The following is a 24937-nucleotide window of genomic DNA, read 5'->3' as shown; positions in this document are numbered from 1 at the left end:
CATCCCCTGCTCCACGACCTTTCCCGGGCTCAGGCATCTCCTTTCCGACGTGGGCTTCTCCACGGGCTGCGAGTGGGCTTCTGCTCCGCCGAGTACACCCTGGCTGCAGGGGGGCCGCCTGCCATCTCACACCAATTTGCAAGGGAAGCCTCAGCTCCAGCACACCTCCTCCTGCTCCATCTTTGCTGACCCGGTCGTTGTGGTTGTCTTCTCTTAGATATTAATCCTCTCTAGGGGAGCTCGGCCCGGCGGGCACCCCGGTAGTGGGGCGCTTACCGAGTCCCCCATGCGGCTCCCCCGGCGCCATCTTGAGCACATGGCGCCGGCCCGGGCCCGAGCGGCCGCTCGGCCGGGAGCCGGGAGCGAGGGCAGCGTCCTCCTGCTCTCTCCTCGCTCCTGAGCAAAAAGCCCTTTCCCGCCCCTTTGTCCCAACTTAAATAGGGCAATTCGCAGAGGCGCCAATTTGGCTCAGCCTCCCCCGGGGGGGATGGGACTCAGATCTCGTGGCACAGGGAGCAAATCCCCTCCCCTGCCACCAGAACACCCCCCCACACATCAAACTATCACATAGTCCAACCCCTCCTGCAATGAGCAGGGACATCTTCAACTAGATCAAGTTAAAGTCTCATCCAACCTGATCTCAAATGTTTCTAGGGATGGAACATCTACCACCTCTATGGGCAACCTGTTCCAGTGTTTCACCACTCTCACTGCAAAAAATTTCCTCCTTACACATAGTCTGAATCTGTCCTCTTGTAGTTTAAAACCATTATCCCTTGTCCTGTTGCAATAGACCCTGCTAAAAAGTTTGTCTGTATCTTTCTTATAGGGCCCTTTAAGTATCAAAAGGCTGCAATAAGGTTGTGCAGCAACTTTTTCCCTCTTCTTAAACATGTTATCACAGAGGCACTAACAAAGTCACTGATTAGCTCGGCCTTGGCCAGTGGTGAGTCCGTCTAGGAGACAGCTGGCATTGGTGTAGATTTCATTGTTTATTGAAATAAATGGCCATTATGTTCCTCAAGTCTACCATTGTGTTCTCAAAATCAATTATTAGGAGCCTAGGTTTTTTTCACACCAATTGGGTTTGCTTTGGTGGAGCTGGTCATTTATTCTTTTTGATTGTGTAAGTAAGAAGCTAGTTTACATTCCCCCTGGAAAACATGCATAACACAAAGGCTAAAATTTAAATCCCTTCTTTATTGTCTGAATTTAGTGCATTCATCAACAATAACAATCTCTTTCTACTGCTAGGACTTTTAGTCAATAAAAGAATATGCACACAGACAACTTCTTCCACCACAGTTAACTGACTGCGACCCAAGCCAGTGAATATTTAATTATTTTCTGTAGTAGAACAAATCGAATTTGAGAGAAATAGATCTTGATCTCCTTCCCTCTTCCCAGAAGATACAACATTGATCAGCAGTGGTGTAAATTAAGAGACTTGATCTCTTTTAACATATGTACATTTTAGGTTATCATATTTTCTTATTTCAAATGAGGTATTGAATATATATTAATGTAATACTAGATCTGAGGAATGACCTGTCTGTTACTTACACCAGAGCCTCAACTGTTCTAAATCACTGTAGCTACATTTACTGTGACGGAATTATAATGATTTCATACTACTTGGACATCCATTTCTGAAAATTCTGGTACTAAATGTGTTTGATTTGCATAAAGGAAAATTTGTAAAGCTGAAGCTCATTCATATTTACTGCTGATGTTATGCACATTGCTGATCAGGATGCCTGAAAGAGAAAATGTAGAAGGTTAATCTAAAAGCCTTAAATGAAATCGCTGAAGGACTGAAGTTATAGTTTGAAATAATGGATTTTTATCATGTGAACAAACCCATGGAATCAACCTGCTAGAGGGAAAGCTGGAGAATTTATTAGGTAGATATAACTGATTATTTAGAAACCATCCCAGAGATACTTTATAAACTAATATATCTGTATCTGTTGACATCTTCATTTGTGTGGGCAGAGAGGAGATAGCATTGATACCTGTGAGCATGTTGTTTCTTCTTTAAAACAAAATTTATAGAGAGAGCTGTCAGAACAGCATGATTTGGGTACTATATACTTTAAATGCTGGATGCCTTCATGTGAAACATGATGCCAAATAACATTTTGTGATGGGACAATGCAGGGTCTGGAATGGAAACACGAAAAGAAAACAGAGTATTTGACAGGAGTCTGTGTTCCTGAACAGTCAGTAGGCAATTTTATGTATGAAACATTGTAGGAGAACATTGTCCAGTGTTCTTATTCACCTAAGTAATTTTGGTCTTGATTGAACACTGAAAGCGAATACTGAAGAGTAACAGCTATCCACTGCAGTTTCATAGTACCTGTGAAGTTTTTATTCCCCAAAATGGTAAGAAACATGCTTCCAACAGAGAGGTAGACAAGCCTTAGGAGACTTTTTGTTTTTGAAGCAGTTCAATTATTGCCAGGTTATGCACATCTTTTCCCTAACAAATACTGGTGCTGACATCCCTGCTAGTAAGAAAGCCCTGCAACCAAAAAAAAGTTCTACAAAACCATCTGGCAATACCTGTCTTACCCTCTTTCAGAAGGAGAAAGGCTGCACTCACTGAACACTTGCACTTCAGCCTTGCCCTTAGATTTCAGTTTATTTCCACTACATTTACACATACTGCGACATTATACACCAGAAAAGCCAAAAAGGTGTGTGTGGGCAAATTCAAAGGCTATTTGTGGCTTGTAGGGATCTGGTTCTACGTATTGAAAGCAACAGTTGATTTACAGAGGACTACAGAGACTCTGTCGTTCTGCAAAAAATGAAGTGACAGCAGAACCACAATAAAAGAATTTATTAGTGTTTTATTAACTGTCATGTGAAGGATTCGTGACTTCAGGACAATTACATTAAGGTCGTGTGGTCAGCTGAAACATTAAGAAGTAAAAGATTATGGAATTTATAAGGAAAGTCAAGTCCACCCAATACATTGCCTGGGTTTTGTCAAAGATTACATTTTTGGAAGAAATTTCATTTTTATTTCTCAGTCTGTTTGTTTAGCTGATTAGTTTTACATTGGCATTAAAACAGCCCCAATGAGAATTCTATTTCTTGCTTTTCAGACATGTTTATAGTTTTTAAGAGTGAGGACATAGAAGAGCAATATGAAGAAAATAGTCTAATTTTTTGGCTGCTTTATTCATTTGCTTTAGATTATGCAAGAGAAATAAAAAACATGATGGTAAGAAGCAAAAATATTTCAAAAGTTTTCTTTGTTGTTCTAATTCTGTTGTTGTTGATGATATAGACTTCAGGGAAAAAAATAAACTAACACTGAAAGATTTTGTAATCCTTAAGACTTTATGAAAGATATTTTTATATTGTTTATGAAAGATTTTTTATTCACTGGTGGTGAGGTTTTGTGTGAATACTGTTATCATGTTAACTGAATAGTGTAAAAATGTTATTTTGTATAATTTTCTCATTAATACAGATTCATATACCCAGAATTTTCAGCTCTGCCCTATTTTACAACTTCACCTTCACCAAGTGATCCTTTGTTTAAAGTATTTAAAGTACTTTAAAGAATTTAAAGTATTCTAAAATAATTAATTGAAGTTCCAATTATTGCCTCTTCTTGTAAAGTTCAGGGTTCGTACACTTGTGTACAGATAGTATTAGGAAGGTAAAAGCCCATCTACAGTGTAAGCTGTGCAAGAAGGTCAAGTTAGGGAACATTTAAACTGGACATACGCAAGCCCACAATCATTAACAGGTTGCACTCACAAGTGTTGAAGGAGGTGGTTGATGTCATTGTGAGGCCACTCTCAATTATCTGTGAAAGTTCATGGAGACTGGGAGAGATTACTCAAGATTGAAAGACATCAAGTGTCACCTTTATTTTCAAGAAGGTCAAGAAGTACCTGGGAAATTATGAGCCCATCAGCCTCACCTCAACTGTGGTGCAGGTAATGGAGCAAATAATCCTGGAAGTCATTTCCAAGCAGATTAAGGACAAGAAGGTGATTGGGAGTAGTCAACACAAATTTATAAAAATGAAACTATGCCTGATAGCTCTCTGTGATGACATACTGGCTTCATGGATGAGCAGAGAACACTAGATGTTATTTATTTTGTCTTTTTGAAGATTTCAAGGCTGTATTTTGGACATCCCCAAAGATAAACCCATTGACTATATGGCAGATAAGCCGACAGTGAGGTGGCCTGGAAACTGACAGAATTAATGGGCTCAAATGGACATGAAGTCCATGCAGGCCATTCTCCAGTGCTGTGCTGCAGGGGTGGATACTGGCTCCAACGCTGTTCGATATCTTCGTTAATGATTTGGATGATGGGACAGAGTGCACTCTCAACAAGTTTGCATATGACACAAAAATGGGAGAAGTGGTTGACACAGCAGATGTTCCTGCTGCCATTCAGAGACACCTAAACAGACTGGAGAAACAGGTTAACAGGAACCTCATAAAACTCAATACAGGGACATACCAGCTCCTGTCATAGGAGAGGAAAGGCTCTAGGGACCAGTACATGCTGGAGGTTGATCAGATGGAAAGCAGCTCACCAGGGAAAGATCTGGATGTCCTGATGGACAGCAGGCACTCTTGCAATAGAGAAGGCCTTTAGGCTATATCAGGAGGAGTGTTACCAGCAGGTCGAGGGAGGCAATCCTTTCCTACTCAGCTCTCATGAGACACAGCTGCAAGTCTGCAATCCTCTATACAAGACATGAACCAATAAAAGCAAGTCCAGTGAAGGACCACAAAGATGGTGAAGCAACCAGAGCATCTTACTTATAAGGAAGTCTGAGAACTGAGATTGTTCAACCTGGAGAAGAAAAGGCTTAGGTGGATCTTATCATTTATATAAATATCTGATAGAAGTGTGCAAAGAAGATGGAGATAGGCTTTTATCATTGGTGCTTAATGACAGGATAAAAGGTAATAGGCACAAATTCAAATAGAAGAAATTCCAATGAGACATAAGAAAAAAATTTTTTACTGTAAGGTGTTTGACCACTGGAAGAGGTTGTCCAGAGAGATTGTGAAGTCTTCAGCCTTCAAGATATTAAAAAACTGACTGGAATCGGCTATGAGCAATCTGATCCAGATGTCTTTGGTTGAGCAAGGAGGGTGGACTAGATGACCTCAAAAAGGGCTTTCCACTCTCTGCAAACCTATGATTTTGTACTTTTATGAATAATCTCTTCTTATCTGAAGAACTATTTTCAAATAAAATAACTGCCGGAAGCTGCTCCAATTGTTTTAGCTTTAAAGAAGTATCCTCAATAAGACAGTTTGGTAGTCTCTTCCACTTTCCCTCAATCAGAAGCACATAATAGGTTCATTTAACACATATCTTGTCAAAACAAGTGGTAAACTACATAGCTAGCTGGTGATATCATGTTAATGTAACATACCCGTTCATTCATTTTGATAAGGAATTCTGTCCTATGGTACATGAAAAGACCTTAAAAGTTGGAGTCCTGAGGCTGGGTATACTATGAGGCATCTTTTTCTTTCCTTTAAGGAAACTCTGGTGCATAAGTAAACGTAAGTGAAAGATGTTCGGTTTAATTACATTCTTTGGCTTTATTTACACTTAAACTAACAGTTCATGTCTTTAATTTCTATGCTTATGCCTTGTCTGTAAGACACAGATATTTTTGTATAACTGAGGATCATAAATGCATTAAGTATTCAACTGATAAGGCAGAATAACACTTGGAGAAATGGCACATGTGATCCTGAATGGTGTTGATTAAAATGGATGACTCAGTTCAGATCTCACTGCTTTCTATTCTGTATTGACAGATTGCCTTTGGGGATGTACATATTGCATTGTTCTCAAATGACCAGAATACATAATATCTCTGTTAGGTGTTCTTAAGACTTTCCAAGTCTCTAATTTTGTTGCACAAAAGAGTCCCATAAGACACTTCCCTTTGATTTAGCATAGCTTCATTTGCATAACAATGCTTTGCCTAGAATAGGAGAAGAGGCTCCACATGCAATATATGTTATCCCTGACTGTATACTGAACATCAACAGATTAGGATTTTACAATTCATCTTCCAATAGGGGGTTGACACAAAGACTAAATATCCCCTGGATATTTGCAATTTACTGTTTTTACATTTCTATATAAGCCCTACTACTGAAGCAACCACAAATGTTATGCAAAAAATTCTCTACTCCCAAATCTTAGTCCTCCTGTCTGTACCTGATTCATAGAAATTTTTTTCTGTCCTATTTATTTTTGTACTGGAAGATTGTTTCCATTCTAAAGAATGAAACAATCTACACTTCTGTAGATAATCATTCTACTTAAGGAAAATTACATCACAAACCAAAAGATTCACCTAACATTTCTTCAAGTATTTAAATTTGGCTTGTATATATACACAAGCAGCAGAACTTTAAAAATTAAGCTATATAAGTACTGCCTTTGTGTCATGTGTTGATTAGCTACCAATATCTACCCCAAGAATGGCAATGATGATTGACATACAAATGTAACTGGATAAAAAGATTTTAGATTGAATGAGGAATATCAAAGGGATTAAGAGTGACAGGACCCCTTCCCCTCACCCCTCCTTTCTTCTTGGCTCAGCACATGGGGACAGGGAATGGGGCGGGGTAGGGGTGTTGCAGCTGCAGGTCCGTTCATCTCATCTTGTTTCTGCTGCTCCTTTCTTAAAGGAAGAGGACTCCTTACACTCTTTTCCCCTGCTCCAATGGATCCTCTCCTCACGGGACTGTCCACAGACTTTTCCAACATGAGTCCTTCCAGCAGGATGCAATCCTTACCCATCAGATTGCTCCAGTATGTGTTTCTTCTCTACAGAGTCACAGCTTCTTAGGCAGCTGTCACCCACTCCGGCATGGGGTTCTCCACAGGCTTCAGATGTCTCTCTGCCTCACCATCAGCCTCTAGCAGCTCATGATCATTCTCTACAACTTCCTTCAGGCACAGGCATCTCTTCTCCAGCGTGAGGTCCTCCATGGGCTGTGGGTGGGTCTCTGCTCCACTATTCATCTCCACGGGCGGCAGAGGGGCTGTTGCCATCTCACCACGGGCTGCAGGGGAATCCCAGCTCTGGCACATGTCTTCCTGCTCCATCTTCACTGAGCTTGGTGTCTGTGTGGCTGTTTCTGTCAGATCTCAGTCCTCTCAACGAACCTCGGCAGTCTTGGCAGGACAAACTCTGCCCAGAGGGTGCCCCGGGAGTGGGGCTCTTCGGACCTCTCAAAGCTGTGTTGCTGCAGTCATCTCCAGTCAGGTAGTAGCAGCCCAGTGTCAGTAGCCACCAGCCTGGGAGGCCATGGGGCAGACCTCCACCTCCCCCCTCTTCAGTGTAGGTCCAGCTCCCGTTCCAGCTCCTTTGTTCCCATCTTAAATAGGGCATTCGCAGAGTCACTGATTGGGTTGGCCCCAGCCTGAGGGGATGGGGGTCTGACCTGGCCAGAGCCGGTCTGACCAGTTTTGGAGGTGGAGAAGCTTTTCGCAGCTACTTACAGGGGTTATTTCTGCAGCCCCTTCTGAGCTACCAAAACCCCATCACGTAAAGTCAACATATTGAGTTTTTTTCACAGCTACTTACAGTGGCCATTTTCCACAACCCCTTGTGTAAACCCAGCATGCATGTCTGCTCACACTTTACTTTCACTGTTAACATCACCTCATATCCACAGTAAATTTCCAGTTTGGTTTCAGAATTCTGCCAGATGCAAAATAATTTGTGGACTTCCTGACCATGACACTTGTCCTGTTCATTCCTGGTGTGTCTTCAGCTAATGTTTTCTTACAGAAGGAACTGAAGGTTTAAATAAATTCAGCTCCCCCAGTGCTGGAATTTCCTATGCATGATTCTTTCTACACTGCTTTGACCATTTGTTGTAAAAAATATTATCTAATATTTTTAGACAAGTTTTTTTTATCAGCATTTTTTTGGTCTTTTAATGCTTCTTGCCAAATAAGTTGAGGTTTTTGAGGTTTAAGAAATGAACTCAATAGGAAAATCATCCTTGCTGATGTGGTATAAGGTTTTCTCATTGGTACCGTCTCAGCCAGTTGTACTCACATTTGGAGGTTTTACAGATTTTTGTTACAAAACAAAATTACAACAAACCATAAAATAGTTGTAGTGTGATGGCCTGTCACTCAAAGCGCGTTTTGCTGTTTGATGATTTCAATGAATGCTGATGTTAACGTAACAGAAGTAGTGTCATTGTGAGATGATAGGTGTCAGTGGGTGCTCCATTTTCTCTGCTTCTGTCTTCATTTACTCTTTTTGCTGTGCTTTACCACCATTTTCATACTTCAGTCACCCTTTCTGACTCAATACATAGTAATGTGTTGTTTAGATAGCCTTAGTCTGTCACCCTGTCTCCCTACAAAAGAAAGGAATAAACCTAGAAGTGTTATTTCAACAACTCACTATGCTTCTCTACAACTTTTCAGACATGATTTGTTTTGCTGTTATGATCAGTGCCCTGCCTGAATGCCTTTTCTTTGATCCTATACTTATACAAGGTTAATGATACACCTTCATGGAATGATTTCTGAATAAATTCTATACAAGTAAGTCTAGAATCAGGTCATTGTATGGTTTGCACATACAGTATCATGAAAATACAGACTGAATCTCCTTGTCCTAAACAGGATAAGAAGAAAAAAGTTTGTAGGAGAGATTATTCTACCTTTTTGGAAAGATATTATGTCAGGCATCCTGCCTTCCCTGGGACAGACCCCGTTGACTACAGAAACACAAGATACTGAAGGCTCCCTGTCCCATCTTCACTGGGGTGAACATAATGATCAGGATTATGAGGGGCAATGTCAACAAGTTCATACCTGATGTAGCAGGCGTGTTGCCTTAGCAAGTCTCCCACCCTTCCAGGTGCCCATAAGTAATAGATGTGAGGCTCTGCAGTTTGAGTCAACTAACCGCAAGGGAGATAACTCACTAAGAAGGGAAACTTCAATTAAAATCAATCAAAACAAGCCTAACTTAAAAACTGCTACAACAAAGAAAAAACGACGTCAAAACTGAGGGCCCAATATGCAGACCTGACCCACTGCACAGGGGGGTCTGCTGCCTGCCCGGGGTCCCAGTCAGAGATGTGGTGAGGAAGCTTCCAACTCTTGTGCAGCCTACTGATTATTACCAGCTACTAACATTCCAACTAGGCAGTGATGAAATTCCCCAAGCTTCAAGCCTGAGAAAAATCAAAAGAGATTTCAGGGCTCTTGGGAGACTGCTTAAGGGATCAGGAACACAAGTGGTGTTCTCCTCAATCCCATTAATGGCAGGGAACTAAGAGGGAATAAACAGAAAGACCCACCAGGTCAACACCTGGCTTTGAGCCTGGTATCTGGCACAGGGCTTCAGGTTCTTTGATCATGGGTTGCTTTATACTGCACCAGGTTTGCTGGCATCTGATGGGGTACAGCTGACACACAAGGGGAGGAGGATCCTTGCATGAGGGTTGTCAGGGCTCATTGATAGGGCTTTAAACTAGATTCAAACGGGGAAGGGAATACAGTCTGGCTTGCTGGGACTAAACCTAAGAGCTGCACAACATTGTTAATCGAACAATGTGGGTATACTGCACCAGCAGAGATGGAGTGCACTGTGTTCGGAGATAGGTTGGACACAATGGTCACTGGCCTGCCAGGAGTCAAGGCAGTGACAGGGAGAGGTCAAACAGGAATCAGGCCTTCTCCCTTCAAGGAAAAGGCAAAGAGATCACTAGCCCAGTTAAAGTGCTTCTACACCAATGCATGCAGCATGGGCAACAAACAGGAAGAGCTGGAAATCATTGTGCAAAAGGAAAACTATGATATAATTGCCATCACGGAGACATGGTGCGATGATACACACAACTGGAGTGCTGTGTTGGATGGCTACAAGCTCTTCAGGAGAGATAGGACAGGCAGGAGAGGAGGAGGAGTGACTCTGTACATTACGGAGGGTTTTAAATGTCTGGAGATGAACAATGGTGGTGAAAGGATAGAATGCTTGTGGATCAAAATAAGGGGAAAGGCCAATAAGGCTGGCATCACAGTGGGAGTCTGCTACAGACCACCCACCCAGGAAGAAGATGTAGATGAAATATTCTACAAACAATTAGGGGAAGTCTCACGATCACAGACACTAGTTCTTGTGGGTGACTTCAATTTACGAGATATTTGCTGGAATTTGAATACAGCAATGAGGTAACAGTCTAGGAGGTTCCTAGAGTGTCTGGAAGACAACTTCCTGATACAGCTGGTGAGGGAACCAACCAGGGAAGCCTCGCTGCTGTACCTGCTGTTTACCAACAGAGAAGGACTCATCGACGGTGTCAAGGTTGGAGACTGTCTTGGGCATAGTGACCATGAAATAATAGAATTTTCAGTCACAGAAGCAGCAGGGAGAGGGGTCAGCAGAACTGCTGCCTTGGATTTCCGGAGGGCAGACTTCAACCTTCTTAGGAGACTGGTTGGAAGGGTCCCTTGGGAGTTGGTCTGGAAAGGCAAAGGTGTCCAGGAAGCCTGGACAATTCTCAAGAGGGAAATCTTCAGAGCCCAGGAGCAGGCTGTCCCAGTGAACCACAAGACGAGCCGAAAGGGCAGAAGACCAGCCTGGCTGAACAGAGAGCTCTGGCTAGAGCTCAAGAAGAAGAAGAAAGACTATGACCTATGGAAGAAGGGGCTAATCACTCACAAATATTACAAGGATTCTGTGAGATGATGCAGGGAGAAAATTAGAAAGGCAAAAGGCCAGCTGGATCTTAATCTGGCAGCTAACATAAAAGACAATAAGAAAAGTTTCTACAAATACCTTGACAGTAAAAGGAGGGTTAGGGAAAATCTCCACCCCTTGCTAAATGCAATGGGAGAAATAGTGACTGAGGATGAAGAAAAGGCTGAGGTACTCAATGCCTTCTTTGCTTCAGTCTTTAATGGTCAGACTAACTCACTGAGTGATATGCCTCTAGAACCAAATGGTGGAGATGGAGAGCTTTATCAAGGTTTCTTTCAAGAGGAAATTGTAAGCGAACTGCTGCACAGCTTAAATGTGCAGAAGTCTATGGGGCTGGATGAGATCCACCCAAGAGTTCTGAGGGAGCTGGCGGACGTGCTTACCAAGCCACTTTCCATCATTTACCAACAATCTTGGCTAACAGGGGAGGTACCAGCTGACTGAAGGTTGGCAAACGTGACGCTGATCTACAAGAAAGGTAAGAGGGAAGACCCAGGGAACTACAGGCCTGTCAGTCTGACCTCAGTGCCAGGTAAACTCATGGAACAGATCATCCTTAGTGTTATCATGCATCATGTACAGGCTAGTCAGATGATGAGGCCCAGTCAACATGGATTTATGAAGGGCAGGTCTTGTTTGACCAACCTGATCTGCTTCTATGATAAAATGACACATTTAGTGGATGATGGAAGAACTGTGGATATTGTTTACCTCGATTTTAGCAAAGCCTTTGATACTGTTTCCCGTAACATTCTTCTGCAGAAGCTGGCTGCCTATGGCTTGGATGGGTGTACACTTTGCTGGATCAAAAACTGTCTGGAGAGTCGGGGCCAGAGAGTGGTGGTGAATGGAGTTAAATCCAGCTGGTGGCCAGTCACCAGTGGTGTTCTGCAGGGCTTAGTATTGGGGCCTCTTCTCTTCACCATCTTTATCAATGATCTGGATGAGGGGATTGAGTGCACCCTCAGCAAGTTTGCAGATGACACTATATTGGGAGGTAGTGTTGATCTGCTTGAGGGTCAGGAGACTCAAGTATTGGAAGTATCGGAACAGGCTGCCCAGGGAGGTGGTAGAGTCCCCATCCCTGGAGGTGTTCAAAAACAGTGCAGATTTGGTGTTGAGGTACATGGTTTAGGGACCCTGACAATGCAGAGTGAATGGTTGGACTCGATGATCTTGAGGGTCTCTTCCAACTAAATGATTCTATGATACTATGATTCTAGGAGGGAGAATGTTAAAAACTTCTAAATGCCTTTCTATAATTATAGATGCATATATGTGTATAACCACTACAGCCAAAAAAGGAGCCCAACTCTTGGAACTGCCTTTTCTATAACAATCTAATTTATCAATAATCTTCCTTTCCACCAAACCTTGGAGTTAGAGAGACTAATGTTAAATGCAGTAAATAGGAATTATTTATTTCTGGTGTAGGGGAGAACATTTTCCACTCCTCGCTTCTTTTGTGTAGTTCTTCTAGATTTGAGTTATACCGAAAACAAAATGAAAACATTTGAAAGTTAAAAATGTGAGTGTTGAAGTGATTGTCCCATACCATTGGAGATCCTTGTGATGAAAGAATCCTATAGATAGAGAGTTTTTATTCTTCTTTTCTGTGAGACTCAACACTACCAGTACAAGATAACAAAATGGTTAAGCATTTATTATGTTTGCAGATACAATTAATTAATATGTTTTCTATGATAAATATTGCTAAAATTAGGGAAAAATATGCAGATAGGCTTATAATTAATAAAAAAATGTAAATGAGAAAAATTGAGAAGCAGAGATACCCTTTTTAACCTCTTTAAATTGACTTTTCTCTATCAATAAAATTTTATGCTCCCTGGAATCCCATCACATCTCATTGTTAGATAGTATAGAGAAAAATAGTAACCTCATTAAAACCTAATCTTTAAAATGCATTATATATAGAGCAGGATGAAGCAGGCATTTAAAACTGCTACATTGTTTAATGTGGCATCATATGTCTATAATAAGCAACCAACTGTTCACCTAGGGCATATCCATCTGAGCTTCCTGCAGACTAACTGGATCTTTCTCCCTCTTTCCTGTCCTCCTCCATCCTTGGTAGCATGTCTGTAGGACAAGCCCATATTAATCATTATGACCATAGCTTCCTTTTCGCACCAGTCCAATTCGTTAAATGAACATGTTTGTTTGAGCTTCTAGCCTCTTTCTTTACTTGTTCCTCGGGAAGTCTAGTGAAGGTTTCTGCAATACCAAGAGTGCAGAGAATGATGGAATGGACACTGGCAAACCAAATGGCAGCTGTCAGTAATCCCAAACCCATGTTTTTCTACTAAAGAACAAGAAACTAAGAAAACATAACTTACCGCTAAAGCCATTCTGTTCCTCTATCTGCTTCCTTTTGCTGCCTTTTTCTCAAAGACTACGATGCTACAGAGAGAAAGCAAAACTCACATTTGCTTAAATGGTTCAATACTTCAGAGATTTTTTTGGCGGCACTACACTTGGGTCCTTAGTTATTCTTAATAATGCTAATGACACAGAGAATAAAAAGTATTTAGATAAGGATCATACTTCAAAAATATCAAAAGTTTTTTTAAAAGAAAAAGTTACAAAAGTTGCTTCCTTTTGGTGTGTTAAGTGAGCCATAGACATACAACAGAGAAAAATAAGGCCTTCTAAGAAAGCAGAACGCTGGGGTGATAGGGGAACAACAAAAATTCCACAGACACTAATGGATGTATTCTTGTTAAAATGTTTTGAAATCCCCAAAACTTCAGGTTACGAAGGCTTTTCAGGATATCAGCTTCAAAGTTCTGCTCACACCAGCGTATAACGTGCTGGAAGGTTTTTCTGTCTATAGGTCAAAGTGTCATTAAGTTGAAATAATTCCACTGAAATATCACTGGATTTGATGCTATGTTTCAAGTCTGCCCCTGAAACAAAGATTGAACCTGTGTTCAATCCGTGTGTTTCCGTTTCCTCACTGGACATTTGGGTTTTAGAGCTATTACATCTAAAGCATGTGAACAGGTGTCGTGGGTTAGGCTGATCCGGCAACCAAACCCACGCAGCTCTCCCAGTCCAGTAAAATGGAGAGGAGAGAAAAATGTAATAAAAGAGCTGAGGGTCGAGACAGGAACAGAGGAGCACCCACCAACCACGGTCCCGGGCAAAAGAGGCTGTTTTCTTAAAGCAAAACTATTTATTAACAGCTACCTACAAAAGAGAAAAGCAAACAAAAACGGTTACTTGAGAGAATAACAAGAAAACAAGGTCAGGTCTTAAAAACAACACCACTCCCCCCTCCTTTGCTTCTTCTTCCCGGCTCTACCTCCTCCCCTCAGCGGCGCAGGGGGCAGGGAATGGGGGAGTGCAGGTCAGTTCATTCCAAGTTGTTACTGCCGCTTCTCTTAAAGGAAAAGGAGTCCTTACACCATTGTCCCTTGCTCCAGCGGATCCCCTACTCACGGCGAAAGCGTGAATCCTACCCGCTGGGGGGGCAAATCCTTACCCCATCAGATTTGCCCCAAGTGCGGGCTTTACCAGTCCTGGGCTTTTAAGGAGCTGTAGCCACTCGCTCTGGCGTGGGTCATCAACAAACTTAAAATGCACTCCGGTGTGGGTCGTCATATCGACCTTAAATGCGTCTCCATAGAGACTTTAAATGCGTAAAATGCGTAAAATGCGCAAAATGCGCCTCGACCTGTGCCCATGATTCACAATAGTCTCAGGCTCAGGCATCTCCTTTAACGAAACACCTCCCCATCGGCGGGGGGTCATCTCACGGACTCTAGATGCGTACTGTACTCAGGCTCTGGCATCTCTCTTCTCGACGTGGGTCATCCACGGGCTGCGAGTGGGAATCTGCTTGCTCCACCGAGGACTTGTTACAAGGGGCCGCTCGCGAGGGGGACTCAGCCGCAGCACACGTTGTTCCATTCCATCTTCACTGACCTCTTATCTGTGTGGCCGTTTCTTAGATTTCAGTCCTTTCTGGGTGAACTCGGCCCGGTGGGCGCCCCAGGAGCAGGGCTCTCCCTGAGTTCCCCAAGCGGCTCCGCCGCCGCCATCCTCGACGGGGCGGGCATCGGCACAGAGCGGGCACCGGCCCGGCCGGGAGCCGGGAGCCGGGGCCGTGCCCCCCTCCCGTCTCCTCGCTCCTGGGCAAAAGGCACACCTTTCTGGCTCCTTTGTCCGACGTAAATAGGGCAATTCGCAGAAGCGCCGATTGGCTCAAGCCCCGAGGGGGACGGGAGTCCGGTCTGATGGGCAGCTTCTGCCACCCAGACCTCCCCCCGACTTCAAACCATAACAACAGGAAAACAGGTATACAGTTTTCTACATTAATTCTAGTCTCTTTCATATGGTGAAAACACTGCCGAGGTTATTTGAGGGAATTTGTATCCAGTTTTGAAAGTACTTCATTTGAAAGTGGAGAAAATGTCAAGAGACTGTATTATTCACAAGCCATTATGCCAGAAATACTTTACAGGTGGTAGTAGCAGGTTTATTCTTCTACTATACTTTATATGGTAGCAGGTCTATTTTTATGGCAAGAACAGAAAATTTAATGCTGATAAATACACAACATCAAGGAAGTTCCTGAAACTCAAATTGTTGGATGTTGAGCAAGTTTTCTGAGGAAGTGTTAACAGCTCTGTTTTCCAGAGCACCCTTCTGCTCAGCAATTTCAAATACAAGATAGCAGCCCTGACAGACTGGTACTTGGGCAGCATGACTGGTTTTCGGTTCCTTTTTAAGTTTGATGCTTGCTTTCTTTTTATACACAACAAGAAACAAACCTGAAAACAATTCACTGATTGTTAGATTTACACCATGCATACAAATCTATGGTTTCTTATTAGCTTTCTATTCAACTGTCTGGGGAATTGTTTCTACGGGCACTACATATTAAAGCATGCTTTTCTTTCTTGACTTTTTTTCTAATGTTCTTTGGGTTGGTGCTCAGGTTTGAGCTACGGAGTTTTAAAACTCAGTAAATTCTATTACTCCTGAGTACTAATACTTGCATTATTTTATAAAATAAAATACATGCATTTCTCTCTAACCTCTGATGATGTAATTTCAATTTAAGTCAGTTAGGAGTATTATGATAGAGCTACCATTTCTCAGCAAATTTTTTCTCTTACTTGTATGTCTTACGGTTAATGTATCACCCTGGGACTTAGCTGCTCTGGATTTCCTGCTCAACTCCAATGCTGTATCCCCGATTGACTTTGAAGAGAATAATTCTCCTTAGAAGTCTGTTTGTTTATTTATTCATTTACATTTAAAATTAATTTCTCAGTTTAAATGTGAAAACTCTGAAAATATTCGAGGTATAAGAAGCAGGATCTGAAGAACTACCTAGGTGGTACATAGTTTAAGAATGGATGTGTGTGCTTTGAGATATAAAATTTGGTGTGGCTTGCAAGCTCTGATCAAGACATGTTAGGAATGCTACAAAACTAAATTAATGTGCAAGAGGAATCTAGTGTATTAACACGATTGCAGGCAATCTTCACTATGTGCCTCACTATCAAAAGAAAATACACAGAACGAGCAAAAAGGAAACCCACTGTGAGTGATGATTGTTTTGTTTTTAGGAAAATAAACAGCCATGGCTAAACTTTCTATTGCATTTTTCATACACTAGGTCATTATGGTGCAACATTTATTTTGCTTGGTTTACAAATACCTCATATGTGCATAAAAGAATCTTCAACAGATTTTTCTTTTCTCATTTCTCTTTTAGCCAAAGTGAAAAAATTTATAATGCTTTGAATTTTCAATGTTTTGTTTTCAAAATCTCGGAAAACACCTAGAACAGTTTTCTACAGTGCATTTTTGCTTACCTGTTTCTAGGATTTATGTCTGTAAGGATTGGTTAGATGCTAGTTAAAAATAAATTCCGGTTCTGAAAATAAATGCTTGCACATTTATGATAGGTCAGACTGTAGGTTGCCAGAGAACAACTGAATTTAATTAAAAAAACTCTATAAATTATGAGATTTATTTGAATAGTCCCCTATAACTTTCTCTACTCTGTTTTTGATGCCACTTCAATTTTAAAAACTTTAGAAATAGTACCTGATTAGACCCGATCAGTACTATTAGTTCTAGTAAATATCTTCTTTTTCAAGTTAATATATCTGTTCAGAGATTAAGTGAAGGGGAATAGAATTAAATTCTCTTGAACTGATTTCTGTATTTTCAGATGCAAATACTACAAAGAAGTAATACTAATATATATTACCAAAAAAACCCACCCCTGACCTTTACAATTTTCAAAATACAGGTAACTAAATTTCAGTGCCTTTTTTCATTGTGAATATCTGAACTCCAATTCTGTCCCACTCAGGTGACTGAGGCTACTTTACTTTGACTCCAGTAGGAGCTAGACAAAACCTGTAAATGCATGGCTTGCTTTTGAAAAGTTTCTATTTCAACATTGCTTGGGGATATTTACTATAACAACGCTAAAAAAAAATAACCTCTTGCAGCTGTTTGATAAACTCAAATAAAAAGGTGTTTTGAAAACACTAGCTTTTACATGAAGAAAACAATTAAGATATCCTGCGGAGATGAGTAGCAAAGTGAGCTTCTTGTACACATCACGGAAGTGGTATGTCAATCATAATTTATCAACAGAATACCACTCCTGGGATATCTGTCCACTTTCATTCTGATTTTGAGGGCAGAACCAGAAAGAAAAGTAAAGCTCAAACTTTTCTCTCACATCGTTTCTTTGCTCAAAGACACAGAACTTCATCCATGACAGGAAGACAGGATACAACAGCTATTTTAGAAGATGGAGAAACGGATTTATGGTGATATTGCTTTGTAGGGTCATCCAGTAAATCTGTTGGATGTAAGAAAAAAACCTTATAGTTTAATTTGTCTTTTGCACCTGTGGTGGGATGTTAAACCACTCAGAATTTTCTATTAGATGTTTCTACACCTTCTCTTGTTATGACACACAGTGACATCCACTCAATATGCTGAAAGGTTTTAAAATGGAAAAAAAAAAAAAGGTACATTTTAAGAAAATTCTGAATTAGTGTCACCAAATTTTAAATGAAGACAAATCTAAATATTTGGGAAAGGCATAACACAAACATTTATATGCAACTTCCACCTGTCAACTCTCGTCTTTGCCATTGTTTGGTTTCCGGTAAACTCAGTCAATTCCTGAGCTGTAGCAAATTCTGATTCCTTCAGAAGTTGACCTTTCTGGCAATGTGATTCCTGGCTTTATTTCTTTCCCAGAAGTCTTCATTTCTGAAAACGTAGTAGGTTCCAAGCTCTATGCTTTGATTCTCCTTTTTGTCATGCATTAAGGCTTCTGCAAGCTTCTCTCCACTGAATAAGCTACCAAAGACAGAGAGGCAGGCCATTTCCTCCTGGCTGCGGAGGATGCAACAGCGTCCTTGGTGCCGCAGCCCAGGCTGGTGAGCGACAAAAGTCTACACCTTTAAAGCAGAGAAGGGAGTATCTTCTTACATAAGTATGAAATCAGCTTGTGGAACTAATTCATTAACACTAGTGATCACTGTGTCTAAGGACTTACTGGGATCAAAATCAAGGACTGCAAATCTTTTTAGAGATGAAAAAAGCAGCAGTTGCGTTAGCTTGAAGGGATGAGAAAGAAGATCAGGGAAGTTCAGAACTGTTTTACTTCAGGGGGATAACTTCCACAGGAGCTGGGGTATTCATACAGCTGTAACCAGTAATCCCATAAACACTGTCCTACACTTCCTTCAATCACATTCAAAACACTACTGTCAGAGGTAAGATGTTGGATTAGACGTATCATCAATATGATGTGAGATGGCAATTTCTATTTTCCCAAGCTCTGCCTTTGTAACTATGCTAATTAATTGCTCATTATGTAAAAATTGCAGAATCTCAAATGACTAATTCAACTCCAGGTTTCAGACATATAACATGCCCCTCATGCTTTGTAGGAAAGTGAAATGTTTCTCCTAGAATTCACTTCTTTTTCTCAGTTACAACTGCAAATGTGAGATTCACATACACCTTCAGGGTGAGAAGGAGAAGAATGAAAATTAGGAGTTGTCTCTTTATAGTTTGCCGTTGCAAAAATAGCCTTCTGAAAACCTTTTGGTTCAGCTTGCTCTGTTCAGTACAATTAACTTGATGTAATTAGGTTTTTTAGTTCAATACGATTAGGCTGATGGGACAGGTCTGATATTTTTCTCTCTTTTATTCTCCTCTTACGACATAATACAAGTTACTTGAAAAAATACCAGTACTTTTTAAACCATTTTGTCATAGAGGAGACATTCACTGATTATGAAAAGCATGCTGAATTTCCTTGACTAAGATACTTATATTTGAAATCCAGTGGTTTTAATGGTTAATTTTTAAATTTTTTATGATTACAACATATAGCTGAACACAAAGACTGTGATCCATTTACAAGTACTTTACAGGCTCATTTTATGACCTTGTGGCTCATTTGAACACTCCAGTAAAAGAATTTCGATCCACATTCTGTTTTTTCAGAATCTCATTTTGTATAACCCTGCAAAGTGTGTATACTAGTCATTTTTGCAGTACATTTCTACTCTTTAAAGTATAAACTAGTAAAGTACATGGTTTCATCAGTCCGTGTCTGCTAAGAAAATTTTATGAAATTCTTAATGGTTTCACTGTCTATACATTAGTGCTGCACTCCAAAATATGAAAATCTTTAATTCTTACTAATGTGTATGACACCATCCTCTGTCTTCATAGCTGGTATTAGAAAATTCAAATATTCTAGATAAAATATTTGTACAGAGACTTTGTCCTGATTTCAGCTAGGACAGTTAGTTCTTTTTCGCAGCTAGAAAAGTTCTGTGTTTTGGTTTTATTCTGGGACTCGTTATGACAAGAATATTGACAGTACACTGATATTTGTAGTTGGCACTGAGGCCTCAAGGACTTTTCAGCTTCTCAACTTTGCCAGTGTGCAGGAGCACAACAGACTGGGGGATGAGTATAGCTGAGGCAAAGGGTCCACAACTCCCCTTACAATTTGAACGTGGTTTTAGGATTCAGGGCCAAACTGGCCAATGAAGTATTCCATATCATGCAACATCATGCCCAGTATAAAGATGAGAATTAACTGGAAATAAGGGCTTTTGCTTTTCCAGGGGCTCTCACTCTTGGACTGTCAGAGTGCTACCTGCCCCCCCCCCCCCCCCCCCCCCCCCCTCTTTTTTTGAGCCTCTTGCTCATCCAGGATTGCAAAATCAGGATTTATCTGCTTTGGGATTGTTACTCTGGGATGGGACGGGACTCGCTTACTGGGTAGTGAAAAATTACACTGTGCCTCACTTGTTTGTATATATTATTATCATTATACATATATATGTATTAATATATTAGTAGTAGTAGTATTGAATTCTTATCTCAACTCATGGGTCTTTTTCCCTTTTCCGCTTTAATTCTCTTCCTCATCCCTTAGGGATGGGAGAGGGTGAAGCAACAGCTGTGTGGCTTAAATATAAGAAATTTATATTTAAAATGAAGCATAAATTTAATCTCGCCTTTGAATCAGGGATCAGAATGGATATTTTCTTAGCCAATGCTGAAACCTTTTAAAGTGCGTTTACACCAGTATTACCAGTTCTTTATTGATAAAGAAGCCTTTCACCTTTCACATGTAACTCTGTGAAACTTCTTTGTGTCCTTAACTCATGTTGATGGCATTTTTATGCTAACTGTTCCTATTTGATTAATCTCACACACTATCAAAAATTTAACAGCACAGATGTGACCTTTTCTGATGGTTAACTTTATATTCTGAACAGTTGCTTTGGTTTTGTTTATACCAGTTTCAAATCAGCCAAGCACAACACTGCTTGTATGTTTCTTAGTAATAATCATCTACCTACTCTTCCACCAAACTTTATTGTCTCCTCTTTCCCGTCACTGCTTTCTCCTCTTTGCTCCTCACACTTTGTGTGATACTCACTCTTACATACATTTCACTCTCTCTGGAGCTCTTGTCTGCTTGGATCTGCAGTGATAAAACTCTTTTTATGGCAAACCATGCAGATTTTGACTGCTTAATTACATGAAAATGCACACATATTTCCTTGGGAAAACGATCTCACTCATACCTGTTTGGGCCCATATTCCAGCGCGTGTTTGGATTTGACATGATTCTACCACTGTTCAGGATATTGCTAGCTACTTGTTTTCTCTGGCATGCCTGCAATGCTGGATGAAAAAGTTTGAATAAAAAATGTTCTTTTGATACATCAAAGATGCATGTTGTTAATAACTTACTGAAAAATCATTGCATTTGAACATACACTGATACTTTCTGTTTTTTTTTAAATTTTTCTGTCACTCAAAATGCTAAATATTTCTGGTTTAGCTGCTTTCTGTTTAAAATGTTGATGTGTTCTTTCTTGTTCCAAACAGCGATTGAACACCCCCTGAGAGGGTGTAACAGGATATATAACCTCAGCAGGAGCCCTACCCTCGAGAATAAAATGGGAGTGCACTAAGCATGAATAGCAATTTTTCCAAAGTGCATCCTCCAAATTACTAAGTGTATACATCGATTAAATTCTTTGATTTAAAATCATGCTTCTTTCTGTAGAGAATATCATTTCCAGTTACAGTGCATAGCAAACATTGTGACCCATCCATGCTCATGAAGTTTCCCTCTAGTGTGTTTCACGCAGGCATGAGATGACTCAAGTCTACGGTTTCCAAAAACCTAATGGATGAGCCTAACCTGCCTTTCTCCTTGCTATTTAAAAGTAAATTACAATCATAACACTCGCACTCTGCAATGGGACAGTTGTTTTCTTCATACTCTCTTTCAAGAAGACACTCTCACTGTGGAAAACTTACAAGATCTAACTTCTTCATTACTCTAAATTTTCCTCATTGTAGTCGGGGAGTTTAAATTTAGCCATCACTCTAAAAAGAGAATTAAATTGTAATATTACTAAGCAAAGGCACTTTACTTACTGCAAGTAAAGAATACATCTTTTGTTCTGCTATTGGAAAAAGTCCCTCTACAGCTACCTGCTGGTTTCCAGTGTCACCAGCTCCATGCTTAGAGAACTGCCTGTGCCAAGAAAAGCAATTTCACACAGAGCTGGCCTTTTTGTGCCTGTGCCTTGGATGCCTTTTGCTATGTCTAATCTTCTAATTAGGCTCTGCATGACAATGAGGTAACTTTGGTAGACTGTAACTGCTGCTTTTTGATGTTGTCTTTGATACATGCTTGCCTTGAAATCTCAGCTGTCAGAATGATTGGGCTTAATCAGGAAGGAAAAATGTTTAAAGATGTGTAGTTATTGGTAAGAGGAGCTAAAAATTACTGATGCTTCTCCTATGCTGCTTCTTCTCTTTTTGAGACAGTATCTCTTAGACAGCATAAATTACTAGAGCTATGCATTCTGCTGACAGTCCTATGCAAGCATCAAACATACACATACAAAAATAAAATCACACCTAACAGCTCCATCTGATTCACTTATAAATTCATTTTTTAATTTTCTTCTTCTCATAATGATTTTTGTTTTATGATCACAGAATCACAGAATGTTAGGGATTGGAAGGGACCCAAAGGATCATCTAGCCCAATCCCCCTGCCAGAGCAGGACCACCTAGATTAGATCACACAAGAACGTGTCCAGGTGGGTCTTAAACTTCTCCAGAGAAGGAGACTCCACAACCTCTCTGGGCAGTCTGTTCCAAGTTCATACAGTACTATGAAAGTTAATATGAGAAAACAGATATATTTCAGAATTATAGTATAGTCCTGCCTACTTCCTAATCCTCGTTTAGAATTATTGAAAAGAAAAACTATTACTACAGGTTTCACAAGGTTTTTCTGGACTTTGGGAATTCTGAGTATATGGAAATGCTGGCTTATGTACATACATGACTCAAAGCTGATGAAGAATTTTTGCAAATACATAAGCTAGTTTAGCAAAAAACCAAAATCTGTATATGTTCAAGCTTTTGCAATTCTGACCACAACAGAATTGAAAGGGGGAAAGAAAAGGAAAAGAAAGACAAAAGGGAAGACAAAGGAAGGGAAGTGGAAAAAAAGAAAGTATTGTTTGCTATTTTAATATAAGAAAGACAGGGAATTTAGGACTCATCCTGAAGTAATCAGCTGGAACTCACCTAATTCTCTCCTCTCCAATTATTTTTCAAAAACTTTAGTTTACATTATATAAGTGAAATTAAATGATTGCACATATCTATGAAGCTGTATGTTACCATGTTTTGAAACATTTTTAATACACTAAGTTACTCCATATAACAGTTATATGAAGGTTCTCATTGGTTTCAAAATCATCGATTAGATTGAATCTCTCAAATTTCTGACATGTCAGTCATAATAAACAGCTAATTAATGGGCGAATAATAGATGAAGCATAACTTTTTAAAAGACATTTTAAGTCTGGTTTTGAACATGTTGCCTTGTCAAAGGTAGCTTAATGTCAGTTATTCAAAAGATATTTATGTTAAGTATATTTGTAAATTAGGTGCTTAACATTCTAAAGTTTTGACAATAATAAGGAACTTGCTAGAGCTTCATAGGAATGTAAAGAGATCTATTCTTTTTACATCTGTTGCAAATATTCTTGTAAATTTTCTGACATGTGGGTAAGGAAGAAAGACTGACAAGAGTTAATGATAGAAGAAGACAAAGGGAAAGGGGATATTGTTTTCCTTTTAACTGTAAGTGGAGTGCAATTAAAGACCGAATAAATGTGCCACTGATGTTCTTATGTAACATTAGCCATTTAGGCTAAATAACTGCTTCCATAAGTTTTCAGCTATAATCCCACTCACTTAACAATAACAATAACATCTTCTTAAAAGAGCCTGTGTACGAGTCTTGATTTAATTTGGTGATTCTTGGTCTCTAGAATTTCTTGAGGACTTTAGGAAGTTTCAGCCTAAATTTCAAGGAGTTTTTTGCCTTGTTTTGCACTTACAGAAGATTTTATTTATTGCAGCTTGGAATGGACCAAAGACAGTCAAAGTGTAATTTTAGTATGTCATATTAACCATATTGATTAAGGTATACAAGAAATGGGCTCAGAGCTGTCCTCTTATCTGTGATTAATGAAATGGCCGGTTCTCTTCAGGAACAGGCCATAGAGAATGCTTATTACAACAGAAGACCCCTAGCAAGAAAAAGAGCTCAATATTGTAAGTTGTCCACACAGATATTATTGTACCCTACTTCAGGTCAAAAGTGCCATGGGGATGATGTGCATTGCTCATTATTTTCAGGTTGAGCATGTTAGAAAGAGAAGAAAGTGCTTACAGAAGCCATCAACATGGGATTGGATATGTCGACAATAAATCAATAACTCTTTCTGATATAAACCTTGTTGTAGAGTGAAAATGTCTATAGTGTAATAATTCTTTTTTTTTTTTTTTAATGGCATGCCGTTACACACAACTTGAATTTTAATAAAAATGGCCAGTTAGGTTGAAGTTTGGCATAGAAAGATTTTGTCAGTGTTGGACTGAAAGACAAGATGTGTGATGAACAGCAAGGGTGGTGTTTTCTGACACCTGCAAAATGAAGAGCAGGCAAAAGAGGGAGTCAGTACAGAAGAGAAAATAAACAAATTATTAATATCCTGATTAAGAAACTTTGGGGCTTCTTCTGTTCCTGCTGTTTTACACTTAGTAAACTCCAGTGAGTTTCACTAATTTACTGTATTCAGAAGTGAAATTTGAATCGTCCTTTCTGGTCTTCAGAGTAAACAGTCTAAAGTTGGATATCTAAGATCATGCCTTAATGACATCAGTACATTTATGGAGATGTTTTAAGAAGGAAAATTCTGAGACAAATCCTGCTTTGGGAAAGAAATTTATTAAAGAAATTGCTCTATTATTATTCTTTCAAATGATAGATAGAATCTGAACCCCTCAGCAGCTGCTCAATCACACTAAAACAAAAAAATTATGAAAGCCAAAAAAAAAAAATCCAGACATTGTAGGAGATGCTAGGTCTATGTATGCGTTAGCTTCGGTGTTTGCATCATTTCTATTACACTGACTAAACCTTTCTCTTGGTGCTTATCGTATACGAGAAAAATACCCTGCATTTTTCAAGGGTTGTGTTTTTGAAACACATGCACATGCAAATGGCTTCATATTTAAAACAGTACA

This window comes from Tauraco erythrolophus, chromosome Z (assembly GCF_009769465.1).
Source record: "Tauraco erythrolophus isolate bTauEry1 chromosome Z, bTauEry1.pri, whole genome shotgun sequence".
NCBI lineage: Eukaryota > Metazoa > Chordata > Aves > Musophagiformes > Musophagidae > Tauraco > Tauraco erythrolophus.
This window is presented reverse-complemented; position numbering follows the sequence as displayed.